The 23,162-nt window shown below is 37.8% G+C and overlaps 1 protein-coding gene across 2 annotated transcripts in view; it reads right to left on the reverse strand.

Annotated features, from left to right (window-relative positions):
* Positions 1-23,162, reverse strand: part of SNTG1 (syntrophin gamma 1) — a 102,363-nt gene that overhangs the window by 65,604 nt on the left and 13,597 nt on the right. For both annotated transcript variants that reach the window (XM_036437574.2, XM_045581303.1), the window contains exon 3: positions 3,821-3,896. The gene's annotated coding sequence lies outside the window, so the exon portion shown is untranslated. The remainder of the gene's footprint in view (positions 1-3,820; positions 3,897-23,162) is intronic.

Consider the following 23,162-nt stretch of genomic DNA (forward strand, 5'->3'; position numbering starts at 1 on the left):
AAGGAACAATTACTTCTGCCTGAAATTCTGTCTAGGAGAAAGTTACCTCCCGCCCCCCCCCTCCCCCCCAGCCTTCACCTTGAAGTCATACAATTCAGTTCCTCTTCTTTATATACCTGTGTACTTTTTGAGCTGCTGCCCCAGAGCAAGGCTACTAGTCTATCAGCAAGTAAGTGTGTGTGTGGTCCCTTTAAGAGGAACTGTCTGGGTCTCCAGCAGCCCTCTGTCTCACTCAGCCACAATCCCCAATGGTTTTCACAGCCAAAAGTTATGCTGACTTCTCTTTCTGGCATTGAAACCTTGATGTAGGGAGCATGGTGTGAGGCAAACTCTCCTGTCTCCTCAGGGGGACCTCTGCAACCAGGATATCCCTCAGGATTTTTAACTGCCATGGCTTGGTGTGGGACCAGCTTGTTCCACGTCTGCATCCCTCTTAACAGTCCTGACATGGCTTCTCTTGTGCATCCCTAGTTATAGTACTCTGTTCAGTAAGATTGCAGGCAGTTCTCAATGATAGTTATTATGTAGTTCAGCTGTAATTTTGATGTCTATGTTCTGGGGAGGAGGCAAGCACAGTTTTTACCTACTCCACACTCTCGACCCAAAAAAAATGTTTTATCAATGCAGCCGGTGGCTCTCCCACCTCAAACATGCCTGAAAATATTGGGGGATTTGATGAACAATTCTGGAGGAAAATGGGCCAACAGAAGCTGCATCCTGTGGTTAGGTGCAATGAAGGGACAGACCGTGAAAAGACTTGTCAAAGTGCAAGGTCAGATGCCTCAAACATCCTCAAAGCACAGAAAAGCAGCAACAGCATTAAATTCACCTGTTCAAATATCAAGTATTTCTATTACAGTGATTTTGTTCCGGCAATAATAATAAAAAAAAAATGCCCAGGAAGACAGAGCTGTCCTCTAGCCAAGCATGGAGGTCAGCAAGCACAAAGCAGTGGCAAGCAATGCAGCTAGGACATCTGCTCACACAATAGATCCAGTTTGCTCTTGCTCATGGGAAATTTTCCACTTGAGTATGAAGCCAGCCTCGCTTTAAATATAGTCAAATGTGATCATGAATAAACCACAGGGGAAGCATAAGTAAAGTTCTACAGGTCAGGGGAGAGACTATAAAAATACATGAATAGTGCATGCTAAGGCATGTAGTTTTAAAATGTTTCTTATTTCAAAGTATCAGAAAATAGTAGGCTATGTGTTTTAAGACTGTTTATTATTCCTCCTCTTTATCTTCTCTCAAAAAAATATCAATTCAAATTTCTTGCTTCTCCATAAAGTATGTTGAATTCTTTAAAAAAAAATGTGAGGAAATGATATGTACCTAAGAAGAGGGGAAAATGTTTGAAATGCATCCAGATTTATTTCAATAAAAAGTATTCTTTGTGATTATAGAAGGTATTATACTTTGAGGATGAAATCAGTCACTCTCAGATGAATTGTCATTACTCTCCTTACAAATGGATTTCTCTCTTTCTTCATTTATATGTCACCTTCCTTAGAACTCTGTCAGGGCTTACAGTATAGGACACTTAGCACAAGGATGAAGTGAAAGGATATGGAGCAGGATACTGGGAAAGTCTAAGTAGGTAATAAATGACCATCTCTCGCAGAGCAATAACATCGCCATTTATGGCTAGAACGCCGTCATTTGGGTAGTTTCCATGTACATAGCTTGCTCTCTGTCTCTGTTTAGTTAACTCCTTCTTATGAGCTTCAAGGAATCACAGGGTTTCAGGAAACAGAAATGTCCATCAAGTTCGAATGGTTGGGGGAATGAAGAATAGATGCAGAGGCAAGGAAATGCAACGGTAGAGACAATAGGTCATTCTAGAGCACGCACTCCTGATTCAATTTTAAAAATAGGTTATTTTCCTCTATTATCTATCAAGCTTTTCTACGGCATTTTCATTGAAGGAAAGGAGGTATAACTCTATATAGGTCTCGTCATGAAAATTATTCTAAAACATTGGCTATAACATTTTTTTTTTGTGGACTAGAATGTGTTCTTGCTGCTTCCTAGAAAACTATGCCTTAGAATTTTCTGTTTATTCAAATAATGAGAAAACAGTGTTTAATGTAATGATAAGAGAAAATGTACCTGGGTTCAGGTGGGTAGGAATCACAATTTGTTGAGGAAAGAACAATAGATTTATTAGCAACCTATCACTATCTGGGTGTGATTATGACACAAAATGGCTTTCATAGTCTAAGGCAGTGTTTCCCAACCTTCTCTCATGATGAGAATCACCTGGTGGAGTTGTTAAAACACAGATTCCTGAATCCCAACTAAGAAGTGCTAAACTAGAATTTTTGAGAACATATAGGTAAAATTGCATACCTAACTTAGTGCTCTGTATATAAAATCTGTCTTAGAGCACTAGTTAAGTATACAATTTTACCTATATGTTCCCAAAAATTCTAGTTTAGCACTTCTTAGTTGGGATTCAGGAATCTGTGTTTTAACAACTCCACCAGGTGATTCTCATCATGAGAGAAGGTTGGGAAACACTGGTCTAAGGACATCTAGTAATAAGAACAAAGTAGACCTAACTGTTTGTAATCTTAAATGTCATCATCTTTGCCATAATCTTTGAGAAGACAGCCAAGGAAATCCAATATCAAACGTTCTGCAAGGATGTGTGCAGCCTTACAATTCTATGGTTTTTACATCACACAAATATTCTGAAGAATTCTTGTAATTTTTGTATTACATTGAAATATGATTTAATAAAACAATATGTACATAATACACCTTTAAGTGTTAGCATCCATTTAAGCATAATAGATGGTAATGAGTTTTATGATTCTCACTAAAACCACTTTGGAGATCCCTTTTCTGCCAGAAAATATAAACTGCGAAATACTGCAACAATTTATTAGGAAAGTAGATTTAGTGATTTTCAGCCAAAACTTTGGCAGCCAGGTTCTGGTCTTTAGAGCAAATACAATTCGAATCCTTCCAAAAGGAACACTCATCTTAGCACCAATGTCACAGACAATATTCATCTTCTGATTTGACTCTACTGTCTCATGCACATTTTCTCCAGGAATATTGAATTTCTTTTATAATTTCACACTTTCATACTTTGTTCTGAATAAACAAAAGAGGATGTACTAGTACCCTAGGCTCTACTGTGGTAAAGCATGTTAAGAAACACTTTGCCAGCCACGCCAGTTTGGCTCAGTGGATAGAGCCTTGGCCTGTGGACTGAAGGGTCCCGGGATCAATTCTGGCCAAGGGCACATGAACTGGTTGTAGGCTCGATCCCCAGCAGGAAGCATGCAGGAAGCAGCCATGATTCTCTCTCATCATCAGTGTTTCTCTCTCTCCCTCTACCTTTCTCCCTGAAATCAATGAAAATATTTATATATTTTTTTTTTAAAAAAAGAAACACTTTGCCAAGACCCCCCTTTCGATTATTACCTGTCTACCCTTTTTCCAGTAGTTCAGCACTCACTCATGGAAGCCTTACCATAAAGTAAGCTTTTGAAAATTGATTAGTTTTCATTCCTCTGAATGATGCTCATTAGAGTAACAAAAAACTCAATATAGTTGTTTAAATAAATATGGTAGGAAGATATATACAAATACAGTCCAAATACTAAACACTGGCATGCATGTGAAATATTGCTACCCTCCCCACACCAGGATATTTTTTTTAAGTTTGATATTGTTCTAAAACAGATAAAGAGGCTTCCTAAACCTTAATATTGAAGAAAATTACATGCTTATTAAAATGTAGAGAAAGTTATATTTTTTTTCATTCATCTACTCACAACAGCATATTGAAAAGTAATGATCTTACTTGAGTGTAGGTAGAGCAGTATTTTGCTTTTATCAGAAGTCACTCCTCTGGCAATCACAACATTCTGGAGAATCGTCTAGATACAGAAAACAAAACAAAAGTCTTGCAAACATTCTAAATAGATGCAATTCAGTCTATACACTGAAGCGAACCCATTTCATCCATAAGGAGACACGTCCAATTTACACTTGTATCGCATTCAATTTATCCCATTTCTTGTCAATTTATAGGAGTAACTCAAAACCTTGTGGATTATCGATGAAATAATATAGCAAGTATTTCTTATGTGGCTAATGTCATAAAACTAATTTCTGCAGAACATGGTTTGGGAAAATCGGCTTTAAGAAAAAAAGCACAAAAGGATATTAGATAATTTGCCCAAAATTGTATGTGCCAGTAGTTGCATTCAGATCTAAACAGCCAATACTTCAGCCTTAAGGGTAACGCCAAGTTTAAATTATCAATAATCTTTAAAAGCCTTCCTTATGAGGAATCACTTCATGTTTGATGCCAAAAAGTGATTACTATTTTTAATGAGACATAGCTATTAACTCAGTTTTATACTGCGGGAGAGGGGCTGATCTCCATAAATCAAGGCTTGAGCAACAGATTGCTATTTCTAAAGGTTAGAATAATGTTTCTGCCTTTGCCACTTAATGTTTAACGATCATACTTATATAATCTATGATATAAACTCAATTGTAGTCTTGAAACTACTTTTATACTTTGATAAAATAATAACCAGGTGAGACATCATATTAAGAGAACAGTGGTTATCCAGAGAATTTCCAGAGGCACACAGTGGAGGTACCTGTGTAACTAACTCATCAGACCCAGAAAGGACTCAGTAAGCACATTCTAATTCTGACTCTGATTCAGATTTATTCAGAGGCCCGGCAACATGGCCTTCTCATACTCTCCCCAGAGAACTCTGAACCTTAGCCAAGTTGGGAACCTAAACTAGAACATGAGCTTCTGGGCGGTGGTAAATAGTTCAGGAATGGCTCTGAGATCCCTGACCCCTGGTGGACACCCCATATTACCCCCTTCTGTGACTATGGACTGAGCTTGTGACTAGGAAAAGGTCCCATTAAATGACAAAAGTGAAGGGATTGGGCGAAAGGAGATCAACTAAAGGACTTGTATGCAAGATTATAACTCTGACCAAGGGACATAAACACCAGGGGGTTGAGTGGCATGGAGGGATAAGGTATGTAATACCTTAATCAATAAATAAATTTAAAAAATAAAAGGTGAAGGGATTTTGCAGCTGTAACCTCCCAAATCAGTTAGTGTTGGATAAGCCAATTTGAGTAGCCAGACATGGTCAAGCGGGAGCTCTTACAAAGGGAAGGAGATTCCAGCTGAGACAGATGGTCCTGCTGGGTTGGAAGAAGCTGCTTTGTTGGGAGATGGCCACACACTTATGTCCTTTAGAAAGCACTGCTAGGAGATCGGAGCACGAAAATGGGGAAATCAGCGCTACAAACACTAACAAGCGGATTCCGCCAATGGCTTAAATGAACCCAGAGAAAGTCCCTGAGCTCTGTAGGAGAACACAGCCTGGCCAGCCCTGCGATTGCAGCCTTGGGGCCCCTCCATGTAATTAAGGTTGTTTTTAATGGAAAAGCTTAAGAATTCAGAATTAATTGGGGAGGGGGGAGAGAGACTTATGTAATACTTTAAACAATAAAGAATTTAAATTAAAAAAAAGAATTCAGAATTATGTATCAATTAAGTGAGGGGGAAAATTAAGGCATTCAGATGAAAGCAAAAGTTAAGGCAGTTTATTACTTCTAGATTCGCCCAGAACAAAATGATCAGAGGAGTTCTGCAAAGTAAAATGAAAGAAGGTCAGACAGTAATTTGAAGTTATATAAAAATAAAATTCTCGATAAAGATAAATACATGGGCAATTATAAAAGTTTGTATTATTGTAATTACAGCTTATAACTTCCATTTTTTGTTGTTTACATTATTTAAGAGACTAAAAAATTTTTAAATTATTTGCCTAAAAGCTAGTATTTTTGTAACTTTGGTCTATAACTCCACATTTTGTTTTTTGCCTAATTTAAGAGGCTAATGCATTTAAAATAATTATTAGTTTATATCTGAAGCATTATATACTATGCAAAGATGTAATTTTGTGATATCAACAACCAAAAGTAGAAGAGGTAGAGGTATAAACAAGCAGATTTTTTATTTGTTACTGAAATTAAGTTAGTATAAATTCAAATTAGAGTATCATATTATAGAATGTTAAATGTGATCTCCATGCTAATCACAAATAAAATAGCTAGAGAATACACATAAATGCTATGAAGAAAAACATTTAAATGTTTCATTACAGAATATAAACTAAACAAAAAAGCAGAAAGTAATATAAGAAATGAGGAACAAAAAACCCTACAAAGCATAAAGGAGTGGGCAAAAAGTAGAGTTACCATTGTTCTTTTGGAAAATAATGCAGTAATTCAAAAACAATAATATAAGAATAAACTATAAACCTATTTTGTGCACCCAAAAATATAAAAGGAACAGAAAATGATGAAAATAAATCTCTTCATAGTATTTACTTTAAATGCAAGTGAATTGAACCCTTCAATAAAAAGACAGAGATTAGCAGAAAATTTTTAAATCTCTAATTCAGCTCTGTGCTATCTACAAGAGACTAATGTAAGATCAAAAGACATAAAGAGCTAGAAAGTAAAGGGGTAAAAAAAATTATATTATTATCAGAAAAAAATATACTTGAGTCAAAAAAGTTTACAACAAAGAAGCATTTATTGCATTCAGTTTTCTATCCCACAGATGAGTGAAATAATAAATAGTGATTTATATATTTATATATAATATTGGTAGAGATGGAATAATACCGTGTTTTGATTGTGGTGGTGATAATAGGCATTTGTACATATGATAAAATGACATAGAGCTATATACGTAATGTCAGTTTTCTACTTTCAATATTGTATCCTAATTATGTACAAAATAACCATAGAGGAAAACTGGTCAAAGGGTTAACTGGATGTCTCTGTACTAACTGGATAAAGGGTTAACTTGATATTTCTGTACTATTTCAGTAAATGTACATTTATTTCAAAATGAAAAGTATCAAAAATTATTCATCCATCCAGAGAATATATGAATTCAGAGACGAGGGTCGAGGTACAAAAATAAAAATTCTTCTCCACTCTGAGCACCTGCTATATACAATGAATTGTGTTGCGTGGCTTTACAGCTTATTTAGGCTGCTGTAACTTTCAGCCTCAATAACTGCGGGAAAAATAACTGTACTTTTTTAAGCCATCAGTTTCCATATGACCTTGCACCACCCCCTGCCCCGTAGGCCTACTGCACTATTGTCTGTATCCATGGGTTTTGAATGAAGATGTTAATCACCTTCTTTGGGGATTTCTTAATTTGGACCATTTTCCTATTTGTGCTTTTGTGTTCCTGTTGCACCATCCTTAAGGTTTCACTCCTGTGCAACCCGCTGCTGCTCTTGTGATGCGGTGGTCTCCCGCACAAGACTGTGGGCACTGGGTTCTCTTCCTCATGAAGGTAATTGGTCGACAGCTACTTCAAATCTATAACCTTCATCACATTATCCATTCCCTTATACCAGATTAACTACCTGACTAGCCATTCAAGTGCATTACAATTAAAGTGGGAAAAATTAATTAGGTTATTATGCACATACACGTGCCAAGTAGTCCAAGATGTAGAATTCAGAGAGCAAAGCTTTTCTAGAACAAGAGGCCCAAAATTCTACCCATGCTCAAAGACATTTTTTTCAATATACTTTTATTGATTTCAGAGAGGAAGGGAGAGGGACAGAGAGCTAGGAACATCAGTGATGAGAGAGAATCTTTGATTGGTTGCCTCCTGCACACACCCCTCCCCGCCCCCCCACTAAGGATCAAACTCACAACCTTGGCATGTGCCCTTGACCAGAATTGAACACGGGACACTTCAGTCCACGGCTGATGCTCTATCCACTGAGCCAAACCAGCTAGGGCTCAAAGACATTTTTAATCCTCCAAATAAAACAAAATTATGTATATAGACTGAAAAAGTAATCTAAAGCCTGAACTTGTTAACAATATAATACCACTTTTATACCATATCAGAAGCAGCATGCATGTTTATCAAAAACAGTAGGCGAGTGATCAAAGAAAGGTTTTACAAATAAACACTGGAACTTCTTTTTGCAGGAGGGAATGATTTTAGATAATTTATGCTCTTCGGCAACTCATTTGTATTCTAGTCTAAATATACATCAGCCTAAATGGTTGACAAAAATCTGGGCCAGAAACCTAAATACAGAACTCGGGGAGGACTGCTGGCAGGGTGCAAGCTCATTTATGTAACCACCGGTCTAATATTTTATCAAGGTGGGGAATCGTATAATTTGCTTCCCTGTAGCCTGTGGGATGCAATCTGTACAGCAACATGCAACAATGAAAGAAAAAAAAAATAGCAATGTAGCCATTAGGAAGTGCGGTGTGCTTTTTAAGGCAACGTGAAAGCATAGTTTTAGAGTGGTTCTGATGTTTTTTCCCTTCCTGATGGATAGCAAACAAGTTCAATTCTTTCCCAGCTTAAATAAAACGTTCCCTTCACTATTCTTTTACTTTTAGTCATGTTGATTTTTCCATCAATGGCCAAATTTCTAAGACTGCTCCTGTGATGGTTTTCCTACCATCTATTTACAGGAAACATGAACTAATTGAAGACTTTTTTCCATTGCTGTCAGTCCAGTCACATTGATTATGTACCTACCTCCCACTGGAAAAATTCTAAATATTCCTTTAATCTGAAGATCTTGGAGTTCCATCTATGGCTTCTCGCTAGCAATTGCACTGTGCGAGGATGAATACAAGATCAAGATCTACCCTCCTCCCCCCCAACCCTTCACTTCCCCAGAAACTGCAAGTTGTAAATGGGTTCCAATGGGAACGTGGGTGACATGGACGCCATTCCTCAACTCTATATATACCGTTTCCCCGAAAATAAGACAGTGTCTTATATTAATTTTTGCTCCCAAAGATGCACTAGGTCTTATTTTCAAGGGATGTCTTATCTTTCCATGTGCTAGGTCTTATTTTCGGAGGATGTCTTATTTTCGAGGAAACATGGTAGCTCTGGCACCATAACTCTTCCTGAAAATGCAGACAGTAAACAGTAAATAGTCCTGAACAGGTTAAAAAAAAATCCTTTTAATGAAAACAACAACAAATCACACTTCCAGGCAGGCTAGAGGTAATCTATTACTCTATTCCACTTAATTAAATCCAGTTTCAGACAACTTAATTCAATACACGTTTAAGGTATTGACCAAGTTGCAGGCCGCCTTGGAGGAGACCCATCAGTGCTGGAAGGGACATACAGCTCTCATGGATTTGTTTATCTGTCTTGTTTTTCGTGTCTCTGGCTTCCCAGAGCTTGACAATTGCTATTGCCCTACACTTCCGGGCTAAGTGTGTGCTTCCGACGGCAGTATTGGACTTTGACCCAGCTGCCTAGGCAAAGCCTGCCCTGACCATTCTCCACCCATCTTGACACATAATTGGGTGTTTTATTCACTGGAACCACAAGCATTCTGTACAAATTCCAGACTAAATGTCTACTGGAACTTAGCATTTCCCCATTTCTGTGAAGTGACGTGGCCTGTAGGTAAAATCCATGGGCCAGAAGAGAGGCTAGACTTGAGCAGTTGTATTATCTCCATTAAAACTACTTATCATGCTAAAGCTTTGCATACAATGTTACTTTTAACCCTTATAAAAATCATTAATGGTAGATGCATATTACTGTAATATGAGATTAAAAAAAATTAAGATTAAGTGAAATAAGCCAGTAGATGAGAAAGACAAATATCACATGATCTCATTCATTTATGGAATATAATGAACAACATAAATTGATGAACAAAAACAGTTCCAGAGACATAGAAACATTGGTCAAACCTCAGAGGGAAGGTAGGGGAAGTTGGGGGTAAGGGGAAGAGATCAACCAAAGGACTTGTATGCTTGCATATAAGCCTAACCAATGGACACAGACAGCAGGGGGGTAAGGGCATGAGTTGGGTGATGGGGTGGGGGTGGGGGGGTCACACATGTAACACCTTAACCAACAAAGAAATTTTGTAAAAAGATTAAAAGACATTAAATAATGCCCCAATGATCACATGATCTCAATATATATGCTGCTAATTACTACCATAATATATATGTACCCTTTTGCAAATTTTGAAAATCAAACTGGAATAAAAATCCCACCATAATTTTGGCTCCTTGGCAAAGTCTTTTAAGTGGAGCAATAACTCTGGGCCACCCATAATGAAATTAACCTCACCAAATTACCTGGAGGAGGACCAAACTCTGGGGAACAGGATGGCGACTCGTGAGAGCAATGACTTAATTCTAACTGAAAATGCCAAGAGAGCAAGCAATTTAATTTGGGTGTTTTCCAGAAGGAAAATGAACAGACCATTTTTATTCCTCTTGGAGGCATTAGCACAAGTTCCTAATATATACAAGGACAGCTCCTCCTGTGGGAAATGAAAGTAAAATATCAAGAAATTCCAGCAATAAATATAGCTATCTTCTAAAAAGATTTTTCTTTCAAGAGGAAAAAAAAATAGATTTCACACAATAACCTTTCATTTTAATTGAAGCAAGACAAATAAACATTTGCATGATAATATTTTGAAATGTATTGTTTTATTATCAAATCTAAATTTTACTTTTAAATTGAATCAAATAAAATTATTTTTAGTTCAGGTACTTAATGAAAACATGGAAATTGTTGCTAGATTCCATGAAGATTTTTCCTAAAGCGTATGTTTTTTTCCATAAAACTTCTGCAACTGTTTGGGTGTGGGGGGAGAATTAATATTAATTAACATTAAGGCTTTAAGTAATACAAAGAAATAATTTTTTGCCCTCAATTTTAAATAAATATAAAATGCCATTGCCTTTTTAACATAAAGCTTAATTGATATACTAGCGGACTGGTGCATGAAATCCATGCCTGGGCAGAGTCCCTAGGCTTGGCTGGTGATCAGAGCCAACTGGGACCTTCTGGCTGCTGGCTGGGGCCTTCATTCGTTCTGAGCCTCCCCCTGGTGGTCACAGTGAGGGATTGAATTCCTGGCCAAACTCTTAAGGAGACACTTTGCATATTAGCCTTTTATATATATATAGAGAGAGCGAATTCATATAACATTAAATTCACCTTTTTAAATTGTATTAAGCCAAAACCGGTTTGGCTCAGTGGTAGAGCATCGGTCTGCGGACTGAAAGGTCCCGGGTTCAGTTCCGGTCAAAGGCATGTACATTGGTTGCAGGCACATCCCCGGTAGGGGGTGTGCAAGAGGCAGCTGGTCAATGTTTCTCTCATTGACATTTCTAGCTCTCTAATCCTCTCTCCTCCTCTCTGTAAAAAATCAATAAAATATATTTTTTTAAAAATGTTTTATGTAAATTGTATTAAATTGGTAGTTTTTAATATAGTCACAGATTTGTGTAATTATTGCCACAATTTAGTTTTAGAACATTCTCATCAGTCCCCCATCATCATCACCTGTTTAATCCCTTGCTCTCTGTATTTTAGATCTGTTACAATCAGCAGTAGAAAACTAGCCTTTTTATGTGTGGCCTATCAAAATTTTCTTAGTGCAAGTCCATCACTCCCGTAGGTGTAAAAACATATTCAAGGAAGAGTCTGCTAATGATAGAAAACCCATGCCATTTTAATACATGTGGGAGAGCAGTCAAAACCTTAAAGAATTCCATTAGCAGTGATGAGGTATTTTTTTACCTCAGGTTTTTAATGTATCACTATTACAATTACAAATTTAACAACCACAACAAAACAGTGTGTGGTCTTAGACATTTCATTAAAAGCAGACTGATTTAGTGCTTCTTGTTTTAACTAAAAATAAAAGTCAGAAATTCCATGTCCTACCCTCCTTTATGTGCAATTAACTTCAACTTGTGTCACTGAATAATGTACATATAAACTCTAATTTACATAAATGTTGGCGCTATTGTGTGTGGCTAATACTTCATATATCACTGACGACTATAATATGTATAAAATAAATGTCTAGAACTTCAAGATTATACTGGGCATAATTCCATTATCATGAAGATTTTTATAATAATTTTAAAAACTTGATTATCTCAAAGACATCACTAATGGACACTTATTGCTTAATGTAACTGGATAAATAAAAAAACGCTGGTGAAAAGGGGAAAAAGAAAAATATAATAATTATTTTTAAAAGAATAAATCTAATTTGTTTTGACAAACATAATTGTGACTCTTCCTTACGCCAGGGTTGTGCCAGGATTGAAAATTGCAAATGTGAGTAGGACACGCCTGTACCAGGGTTTTGTCACCTGGAGAGAAAGACAAAAGGACCAAACCCCATTGTAACTAAGCATACTAGTCAAGGTTCTCCAGATAAACAGAACCAATAGAATGGAGGGGGGGGGGGGATAGAGAGAGAGAGAGAGAGAGAGAGAGAGAGAGAGAGAGAACACATAGAGAGAAGAGGAAGAGAGAGATTGTGGAGTCTGGCAAGTCTAAAGTCTGCAGGGGAGGCCAAGAAGCCAGAGTCCTGGGGAAAGGCAGGTGCTGTAGTGGGAGTCTAAAGTTAGTTGGCTGGCAGATTTCCCTCTTGCTCAGGTAAGGTTGGTCTTTTTCTATAATATGAAGGCCTTCAAATAATTGGATGGATGCACCTATGTTATAGAGGACAATCTTGCTTTACTCAAAGTCTATTGATTTAAATGTTAATCTCACCTACAAATACCTCTACAGAAACATCCAGAATAATATTTGCCCAATTATCTGGGGACTTTGGTCCTGAAATACAAAATGAAAATCACATGGAAGACTTACTATGCAAAAAGCATGGTGAAATGTGTGAAGTACAGGCTCAAGGAAACTTGTGTTAGGTTGAAAATAAATTGTGGGAATTTAACAGATTTGAGTCAAACCATTTTTCTCATTTTGAGTTTTAGAAATGAGATTTAAAAGTAAGACATTCGTGGGGTGACCAAGCAAAATTCTTTCTAATTGGAAAGATTTACCATGACATGATTTGTCATGTCATCTATGGAAAAACAGAGGATAAAATGAACTCTACAAGGTCCTATTTTTAACAGGTTTTAGAACTCACTGAAATAAATTGGGACCTATTTATAGCACTGAGTCATGGATTCCAGCTCATATAGTCATCCAGAGGTCCAATACAAAAACCAGTAATAAAGAGTATATGAAACCCAACTTATAAGCACTGAACCTGAATTCTGCCTGGCTTACAGAACTGAAAGAGACAAAGGACAGAGGCAATGCCTGCTTGGTTAGGACTGTTCCCCACAAGGCAAATGACCCTTAAAGTTTTGGGAAAATATGGTAAATATTTAAAAAGAAACTCTATTGCTGAATAGCAACATAAATCAAGCCCTTATAAACCATCACTCAAAAAAAGATAATAAAATTGTAAGACTAGTATGCAAATGAATACTGAAAATCCAAAATGCGAATCAAATAAGAACAGGCCTGCCAAGGTAAGAATTGGGCAAGGTGCCAAAAAACACTTTCAAACAATAGTAGCTAATCTATTATGTTTGGATTCCTGGAAGAGCATTTGCAGAGAAATGCTCAAACAGCAAGTGCTGTGGGCACATGCCTCCAGCCTCTTTGCATCCTGAGATAGGCAAAGCCAAGGAGGTAAAAATGGTTAAGAATGGACCGGGGTTGCTAATTTGGGGTTGGATATGTTATTCATCCAATTAGGTTTTATTCATTCATCCTCTCATATAATCTTTTAATTCATCTGTTTCATTTTTACCCACTACAACTATGGTAGGTGCGCAATAAAAGCACGAAAAATCAGCAGCTCCATATGCTTCTGGCCCAAGCACTCCCTACCCAGGGTCCTTGGAACCCCAGGTGTACCTCTGCTCCTATCAAACCAGCCCTCTTCCCTCCAGGACACGGCCTGTATCATCACACACAGGGCCCAAGAATCCCGCCACAGAGCCTCACCCAGCTACTTGAGAGCCCCAGGGCAAGCCTCACCAACATCTAATAATGTGTTGAAGTCATGTCCATCTACCTTCTGCCATATCCATCTTCCAAGGTATAGCTTCGTGACTGATCACTGAGGCTAGCTGTGCACGTCCGGTAGATGGCCCTCAGTGCCATCCCCATCCTGTGTGTCCTTCTTCCTTTGGACCTCTGACCTCAACACCACCACCAAAGAGGTTCCCATTTGCTTCTGCACATGCCCTTTACAAGAACTGGCTAGACAGAGCCTCTGAGAGGGCCAGAGAAATAGAGGGGAGACAGGTGTTTGCCCCGCTGCCATTGGTGTGCTTTGCCTGCAATCCTCAGATTCCCTCAAATCCCATCTCAAACTCTTTTGTCCAATGAGTAGAAACAACGTCCTTTTCCCCTTACAAGTTGATAGAAAACAAAAAGAATCAAGAATTGGGCTTGGTAGTAATTAAGTGTGAGATTCCAACAAGCAATTGGATTCTCCTTAGCCTCAGCATTTTCTTCCACCAGATGATAGGAGTTCCAGGCTCATGAGATAAATGTGAGGGAGCCGAGTGATCCACAGCAAAAAGCACTGCCACGGGGCGATGACTCAGCATCAGAGTCCAATCCATGGGAACTATCAGTGGCTTTGTATTAATGCAGAGTGAGCCAATTGCATTATAATAACTGATGACAGAAGGTCGTACTTCAAGAAAGCCCACTGAAAGAATGTCACTAGAAGTGAGGTAGGTCTTTATCTCAGATTTCTCACTCACCAGGATAAAGTGACAAACACAGACCTTCAGCAAAAAGTAAAGGACAAGTTGGAAAATTCCCTCTCAGGAAGAAAGTGGGTCAGGATGTAGGAATGACAAGTGGCACTAACGGGATCCATGTTTCTACCCGGTAGAAAGCACCAGCCACAGGAGTTCCCACAGCCAGAAGTTTTCTCTCCACGTGGAACCTGAGCCTAGGAAAGACAGTGGGGTGTAGGCTTCTTTGTAGAGGAAAGATCTTCCCTTTTCACTGTTGATAATGCTGGTAAACCTGAAGTATAATATTCAATGTTCATGTTGCTGAAAACTGCTGTTGCCTTGCACACAATAGAGGATAGACATTTCTTTTAAAGGGAATATCACTCTCAAGGTGGGAGAGGAAAGGCCAGCTGTGTTTCTAAAGCAGGGACTGCAGAAAACAGGAACCTTACAGCCCTGTATAATGAACCCTGTGTAACGATCCCCGTGTAGCTAACCCCCTATAACGGTAGGTCAGCTTCCTCCCTCTGCAATTAATTTCTTCTTAAGCAAACCATCAGCTAACATTATGAGAAATGACAGTCCTGATAACATAGAAAAACAGTGTCCAAGATGATCTTTTTTAAACATTTCTTTTTTAAATATGCCATTTGCAGCAGCATGGATGAACCTGGAGAGCATTATGCTAGGTGAAATAAGCCAGTCGGAGAAAGATAAATATCACATGATCTCACTCATTTATGGAATAGAATGAACAACATAAACTGATGAACAAAATAGAGCCAAAGACACAGAAGCATTGAATAGTCTGTCAAATTTCATGCCGAAACCGGTTTGGCTCAGTGGATAGAGCATCGGCCTGCGGACTGAAAGGTCCCGGGTTCGATTCCGGTCAAGGGCCTGTACATTGGTTGCGGGCACATCCCCAGTCAGGGGTGGCAAGAGGCAGCTAGTCGATGTTTCTCTCTCATTGACGTTTCTAACTCTCTATCCCTCTCTGTTCCTCTCTGTGTAAAATCAATAAAAAATATATTTAAAAAAAATAAAACTTCAGAGGGAAGGCAGGGGAGGATTAGAGGAGGGGGGCGATAAGAGATCACCCAAAGGACTTGTATTCTTGCATATAAGCATAACCAATGGACACAGACTTAAGTAAGGAGGTAAGGGCATGTGCTGGGGAGGAGACGGGGAGAGAATGGTCAGGAAGAGGCCAATGGGAAAAAAGGAGACATATGTAATACTATATGTAATACTTTAAAAAATAATTTAAAATAAAATATGAATTTCTGAGATTTAAAAATATATATATTTTTATTCATTTGAGAGAGAGAGAGAGAAAGATAGGAACATCCATGAGAGAGAAACATCAACATGGATGAGTGGCCTCCTGCACGCCCCCTGCTGGGGATGGAGCCCACAACTTGGGCGCATGCCCTGACCTGGAATCAAACCACGACCTCCAGGTTCATGGGTGGACACTCAACCACTGAGCCACAATGGCCAGGCCCCAAGATGGTCTTTTAAGAAAAGCATATTTTCCTATACCTGCAACCCTTTCCCTTTTACATAGTGCTGTTTCTGTTAAAGCTCCTTGCCAAATTCAGACTAAAGATCCTCCACATTTCACTAATTTAAAGCCTTCCTCTTTCTATCCAGAAATGCAAGAGCCATTTTCTTACTCCATCTCACACAGGGTGAGAGAGATCAGTTAAAGTCTGGTTGAAACAGTACTTGCACTTTTTCAAAGGCCGCTTTGCAGACCCAAATGGAGAAATATTTCTCTAATAACATACATCATCTTTCTACGCCACGACCAGCACTAATTCACCTGTGATTGCCCACTTCCCTGTTTTACCTAAGAATGATCTTAGTTAGGTTTCACAGTAGTAAATGCCTGGAGTAGAAAGAAAACATTTGCAGGCATGTCACCATTAGCAGGCATGTTTAACTAGCTAGGGTTGCTTGTTTCTTAGATGGCCATCTCTCTACCAACAGACATCATCTCTCTACCACCCTGTCCGAGCCACGGGCCTCTGGACTGACAGATTGCCTTTGGTTTGGTTTCACAATGTATTCTGCTCCAACTCCTTACTTATGCTTGTATTACTGTGCATGTAAGAATAACTAAAATTTCTGATTGCAAAATATAGAGACAGACAAAAATTTTAAATCTCTATGTTCTTTGTCCCGATGACTCTTCTTAAGTAAACAGCAACAGATACATATAACACTGCAGATTTCACAGATGAGAAAATCTCTCCAGCTGGAAAGAAGACAAAGTTGGCATTGAAAGGGAGCGTATGTCAATCAAAAGGAAGCAGAAGAAAAACGACAGTGAAAATGAGATGACATATGTGGGTCCTTGAATTGTTTTGCAAAGGGCGTTGAAATCAAGGCCTAAGGCCTCTCAGAGCTTACCAGCCTGAGCAAAGCTCATACATGGCATATATCTCAATAATAAAATAGTGAAAAATTTGGAGCTTTCAACACATAGGAAATCCGCTCAGCAGTGACCACAGTGATTTTGCGGTGTTTCAAGATTATGTCACACAATGCAATGTGTAGATGACGTATCATATAATCGTACACTTGAAACCTATAGAATTTTATTACCCAAATAGATTTAATTAAAAATACTTCTCTCCAATCAAAAGTCTTACACAAAATTTATCTGTCTTACTCTTTTACAGAAGAGAATGATTCCAATAGAAATTCACAACATTTTAAAGCAGAAAGTCTGTTACAAGCAAAAAAAAATACTCCTGAGTATAAAAAATAGATCACATTAATCCATTTCCCACTAAAGATAGTAACTGAGGAAAAACTTCTGGGTGATTTTTTTTGCCTGTTGGTTTGAAATTGTAAGAGCCTTACTTCTTGCTTGTGCATTTGAACTTGTGAAAGCCCTGGGACTCACCCTAAGCAGGCAGCTTCACTTCACCTCATCCTTCAAGACAGCAGAAACACTGAGCTCAACATTAAACACACCTGCCACTGAATGATGATCCAAAGAGAGTGGAAACATGCCAACAGGGAATATCACTTTACTGCATAAATATATTCTAGCAATGAATTTAAGTTTAAAAATTAAACTAGCGAGGAAAAAAACCCCCACTGATTTGTCTAATCAGTACATACAACAGGTTTCTGAAATAACAATATGCATTGAACTACATTATACAAAGTCTTTGGTCTTAAAGCGAAATGAACTATACCAAATATCCTTGCTGAGAGCAGTTTCACTGATGTCATAGGTACGTAGGTGAAGGATCTTCAAGAAATAGGATACCTGATATTACAATACAATGATGCCAGACATAATTATTCTTTTGATGCTCTTGGAAATGCTTTAAGTTTGTTCATGTTTTGGAGTTATGAATAATGTTACCTGCTGGAAACCAAATCAGTTTCACTGAAAAAGAGATGTTGACAGGAAGCCAGGAAGGCTGGTCAACAACCTTAATTGCTCTAACCTTTAGTTGAGATATTGTTAGCTGAAGCAGAATCTACCTTATTTGTCCTGTGTAAATTTCTGTTATTTCCTGCCCAGGGGCTACATGTAAATTTCTGTTTATGTTGCTTAAGATGTTTTCCCCAAAGCCTCAATAAAAGGGGATGGCAGGGCCAGAGCAAGAGTAGCTCTCCCACTAGAGTTGGACTACCGCCTGGCCCCCCAAATCGCCAAATTGAATTTCTTCAAGTCTCTTCATTTGTGTGCGGCCCTTCTCCAGAAGCTGAACCCTGAATTGGAACTCTTTCAACGCGGGCCGAGAAAGAGAGTCCTATAGTTACCAAATAGAGAGATGCCAGTTTATAAATGCTTCTGCTAAACAGAATGCTGGATACATAAGAATTTACAATATACGGATCTTAAATAACTAAAAACATTGTAGTTTTCTGATTTCTTTGAAGTAAACAGTGAATAACCAATATATTATTTAAAGGAATATTGCATATGAAGTCAGTAGGCTTTTATCTGTTTTTAAGGAAGCAAAACAAGCATTCATGGTAAGACATTGGTCTTATGTCTGAGAACCACTCTGGACTTATAATACCTAAAATAAGCTTTTGTCATTTGTTCTCTGGCTGAATAGTTCATGGTTTAATGAAGGGGTGTGTTATGTAAAATTTCAAGAAAATGGCAGATTTTATTAAAACCATAAATTAAAGACAAAAAGAAAGGAGAGAGAAAATATGCATGCTAATTATTTCAAGTTTTGCTTTTGGCTCTATTTTTCTGTATGAGAATTTAAAGTAAAATTATGGAAATATAAACTGGATCCCCTTTCTCCCTCTAAATAGCACCACTTACCCATTGGCTTTAACTTATGATGCTTACTAGACATTATAGCCTCCAATAATTTCTGTTAAAGAGAGCTGTTAGCCATTTTTTGTTTGATTCATAATTACTAATCACATGTAGGAACCATCTCGCTATTGTACATCTCTCTGAATGTGGTCTGTGCTAATTTAAGTCCTACATTGCAAGACAATAGCCATCACTTAAATTTCTCTTTCTGCTCACGTGGGAGTTTCTCACTGCTTTGGTTTCCTCTACAAATCGCCCAGCTAGTTACCAATTTATTAGGGAAATGAAGATAACATGAAAATAGATGTTAAATTGTCACAATTATGTCTATGCAAACCATTCTTACTACATTTATAATCATATCTTCTTCATCTACATTTTGATTGTAACAGAAAACATAACAGATCATTTCAAGGCTCAATTTTCTCCACTCAAGAAATATAGTGAAATACGTTCTGTTACTTGCAGTTCTACCTGTTCATTTTTAATCACAGGGAATTTTTGTTACAAATATAAGAGACATGACTGTAAAATAAGAAATAAGGAGAAAACAGCAGCAGGTTAGAGTTGCTACATAAAATAATTTCATGCTTTTTCTTACACATCATTGTGGTATTCATCTTTATAGAATTCTGACTTTCTAGGAAATGAACTGAGCCTCCACAAAATTATATTTATTTTTCTGAATGATGCCATATATTCCTTCACTCTATGGGAGACCTGGCATCAGCGATAGCAACACTAATGACTATATAAGGCTTTAAATGTTTCAAGGTGATTTCCAATGTCTAAAGTAATTTAATTCTCATCAGACCCTGAGGAGATAATAAAACAGATCTCTTTTCTATTTCCTTTGAATTTATATATCATTATGAATAAGAAGAGAGAGCAGGAGCTCCAAATCCTAGATTTAAAATACTTTGCTCTCGCCCTATCTGGTTTGACTCAGTGGATAGAGCGTCGACCTGCCAACTGAAAGGTCCCAGGTTCGATTCCGGTCAAGGGCATGTACCTTGGTTGCAGGCACATCCCCAGTCGGAGGTGTGCAGGAGGCAGCTGATCAATATTTCTAACTCTCTCCCTTCCTCTCTGTAAAAAATCAATATTGCCATGTTGTCACTCTGACCTAGTGTAATTACACCAGCAGCCTCACAGGCTCTGTAGCTTCTGAGTGGATTTGGGAAGAAGGCAGTGGGAATGGACGACAGGAGGAAAGGAGGCCAAAGAATAAGGACAGGGCATCCATCCTCTGGTTGCCTCCCAGAGGTCTCCTCTGACTGACAAAATCCCTAGAGGGTAAGCTGCGTTCCCCGTTAGCAGGCCTGTTGTCCCTATGGATGAGGACGTGTGTGGCATATTGGTTATTGGTCCTCCTACATGTAAATCCTCCTAACTTGGCATGCCATTGTTTCCTGTTGGAACCCTGACAGATAGTCTCCTCTGTCTTCCTTCTGCATGTAGAGTTTTTCAAGCTCATTCCTCTCCTTTCTTCTCATTAGCTCTCTTGGTTTCATTCATTCTTGTGAATATGATCCTCCTCTATAACCTTCTAAATGTACACATCCAATTCAGCCTGCTCTGAGCTCCAGATGTGTACAGCCACTTACTTATTGGCATCTCTATCTGGAAGGTAACAATTTCATCAACACGAACATGCCTGATACTTAACACTTGATTCCCACCTACCCCACCGTCCAAACTTATTTCTAACCAAATTACCTCCATTTCAGTAAATTGGACCCACCCAGCTAGTTGGCCAAGCAGGAACCTAGGAGCTTCTCCTTGGTTCATTCTTTATTATCGCCCATCAAATAAAGTCTATCAACAAGTCTTATATATTCAACTCAGTAACACATCCGAAATCCATCAAAACATGTTTCAGGATCCTCATCCAAGCCACATAGCATGTGGCCTAGACCACTACACTGGCATCAAACTGTGCCTCATTCTTTCAAGTATCCCTTGATATTCATTAATAAAAATAACAATAACAACAACCAAGGGTATAGTATGCCACTCACCTGCCTAACTCTCCACCTTATTCTAAAGTCTGCCACCTCATTCTTAAGCTCCAGCTTACTCTAATTTGTTGAACAGGCCCAAATCTTTTCCCATTTCCACAATGAGGTGTGAATACTTTCCCCTATGTGAAATGAACGAATTCCTTCTCTTCCATTTTCATCCCAAAGGAGATTTTCTCACATTCTCATCAGACATTTGCATTATTGGATATAACAATACCAAAATGTTTAGCTTAAACAATTTCTCATGATTTGGCTCCTCTCTTTCTTCACATGCCTTGTGAAAAAAGGGGCTATGTCTGTTCTTTATTTTTATATATACACTCTTGACTACTATGTTCACAAATTGTCTCAAAAAATTAAATGGGTATTAATAAAAATTTACACTTTTTAATACTAATAGTATTGCCACTTCCTGATCATGTGACCATGGCCATGGTAAACTCTCTCTGTGCTTCAGTAGTATCTAAGTAAAATGGGGTTCAGAGGACTCATTTAGATTTGTTATGTAAAACCTGGGAATAGTAAGCATTCAGTTAATGACACTTAGTTTTTTGTTTCTAAGCTCACTGATTATATTTGCTTTCACTGGTAAAACTTCACAGCTTTCATCTTTGAAGTATTTGCTGTGCCATAATAGTATGATGAATTAGATGTCAGCAAACCTAATTTTCATTCTTAATTTGACCACTAATTACTGTGCAAAATTAGAGAAAAGAATTTCACTGTCCCCAAAAATGAAAGTGTTGGAATAAAGTCAGTTTTACCTGCCAACACTGTGATAAGGGTTTTATGAATAAAGAAAAATAGCTTTGGTATTGTTTAGAGAGCAGATTAATATCATTTTAAACTGAGGGGGTGTTGTGATATGAGCAACTTGTAAGAGAAGAAATGTAGTTTTAAAAGAGTGACACTATTTTTTGCAACTCTGGGGGAAATTCACATCTCAGAGCTTTGAGAAATGAAGGAAACCTAGGGAGCATTATTATTGCCTACATTAGGCAGATGGTGACAGTGAAACTTGACAGTTTTCTACATGCCAATCAAAACCAACTGCCCAGACATGTACTTCATAAATAAATTTATCATTTTGAGAAAGAAAAGTATATCCTTTACATTAAACAAATACTGAGGTATTAATAAGTTGCCTTTTACTTGATTGGCAAAAAAAAAAAAAAAAAAAGTAAAAATAGCATTGCCCCTGAATTTCTGACTTCATTTGAAAAAGAAAAAAAAAGTGAAGAGCCTAAATATTAGTGCAAATAGAAACTGAAAGAGGGATAGCATATACAAGGCAAACAGCACTTGTCTAAACCTCTACGTTATGATTTAATCTGGAAATCAATTATTTATTTTATCAGTTATAGGTATGGGACATTTCAGATGGTCGGTAATATGTTTAACTTCAGTTTTAATAGAAGTGAAGCAGCTAACACTTAAGATTTACTTAGAGAGGAACAGTCATAAATATTCAATGAAACTAGTTGTCCTCTGAACTTTCATTCAAGGTCACATGTCCCCATAGTAACTGAAACATGCTTGAGAATTAATGATTACATTAGTGGTAATTATATTCATAAAAGCATTAGTAGAATAGGATAACTCAATTAACCCAAATGGGTACATTAACAAGTATGCCCTCAAGCTTTTGGAACTGTGGCATGCTTAGACTACACAAGTTTCCTATATAGTATAGTTTTTCAATTGTGATAAGGAGAGATCTAAATTGCACATATGCAATCATAGATGTCCAATAAGTCCATCTGTCACATGTAATGCTCTTTTTTAAAGAACCGAATGCTTGTCCCAACTAATATCACATGGATTCATACAATAACTAAATTACAATTACGATCTCATGAGGTGAGCTTCATGCCCATAAGAAAAGAAAAAGGCAGTGGTCTTCTCTTAACAAGAGCAGGGAATTATGGATTAGGCATAAGGGCTGAGTTACATTTAATCCAACACACAAGGATTGAGTTTCTTTTGTTTTTTTTTAAGGATTGAGTATTCATTATTAATTTGTAATTAAGCTGTAAATCACCCTTGTTGCATGTGGAAATAGTTTCATAGTTCCTCCCCTCTCCCACACCATGATGACATTGATTCTTTTTTTTTTAAATACATTTTTTATTGATTTCAGAGAGGAAGGGAGAAGGCGAGAGAGATAGAAACATCAATGACGAGAGAATCAT

Source organism: Pipistrellus kuhlii, unplaced genomic scaffold, assembly GCF_014108245.1.
Source record: "Pipistrellus kuhlii isolate mPipKuh1 unplaced genomic scaffold, mPipKuh1.p scaffold_m20_p_14, whole genome shotgun sequence".
In the NCBI taxonomy this organism is placed as follows: Eukaryota; Metazoa; Chordata; class Mammalia; order Chiroptera; family Vespertilionidae; genus Pipistrellus; species Pipistrellus kuhlii.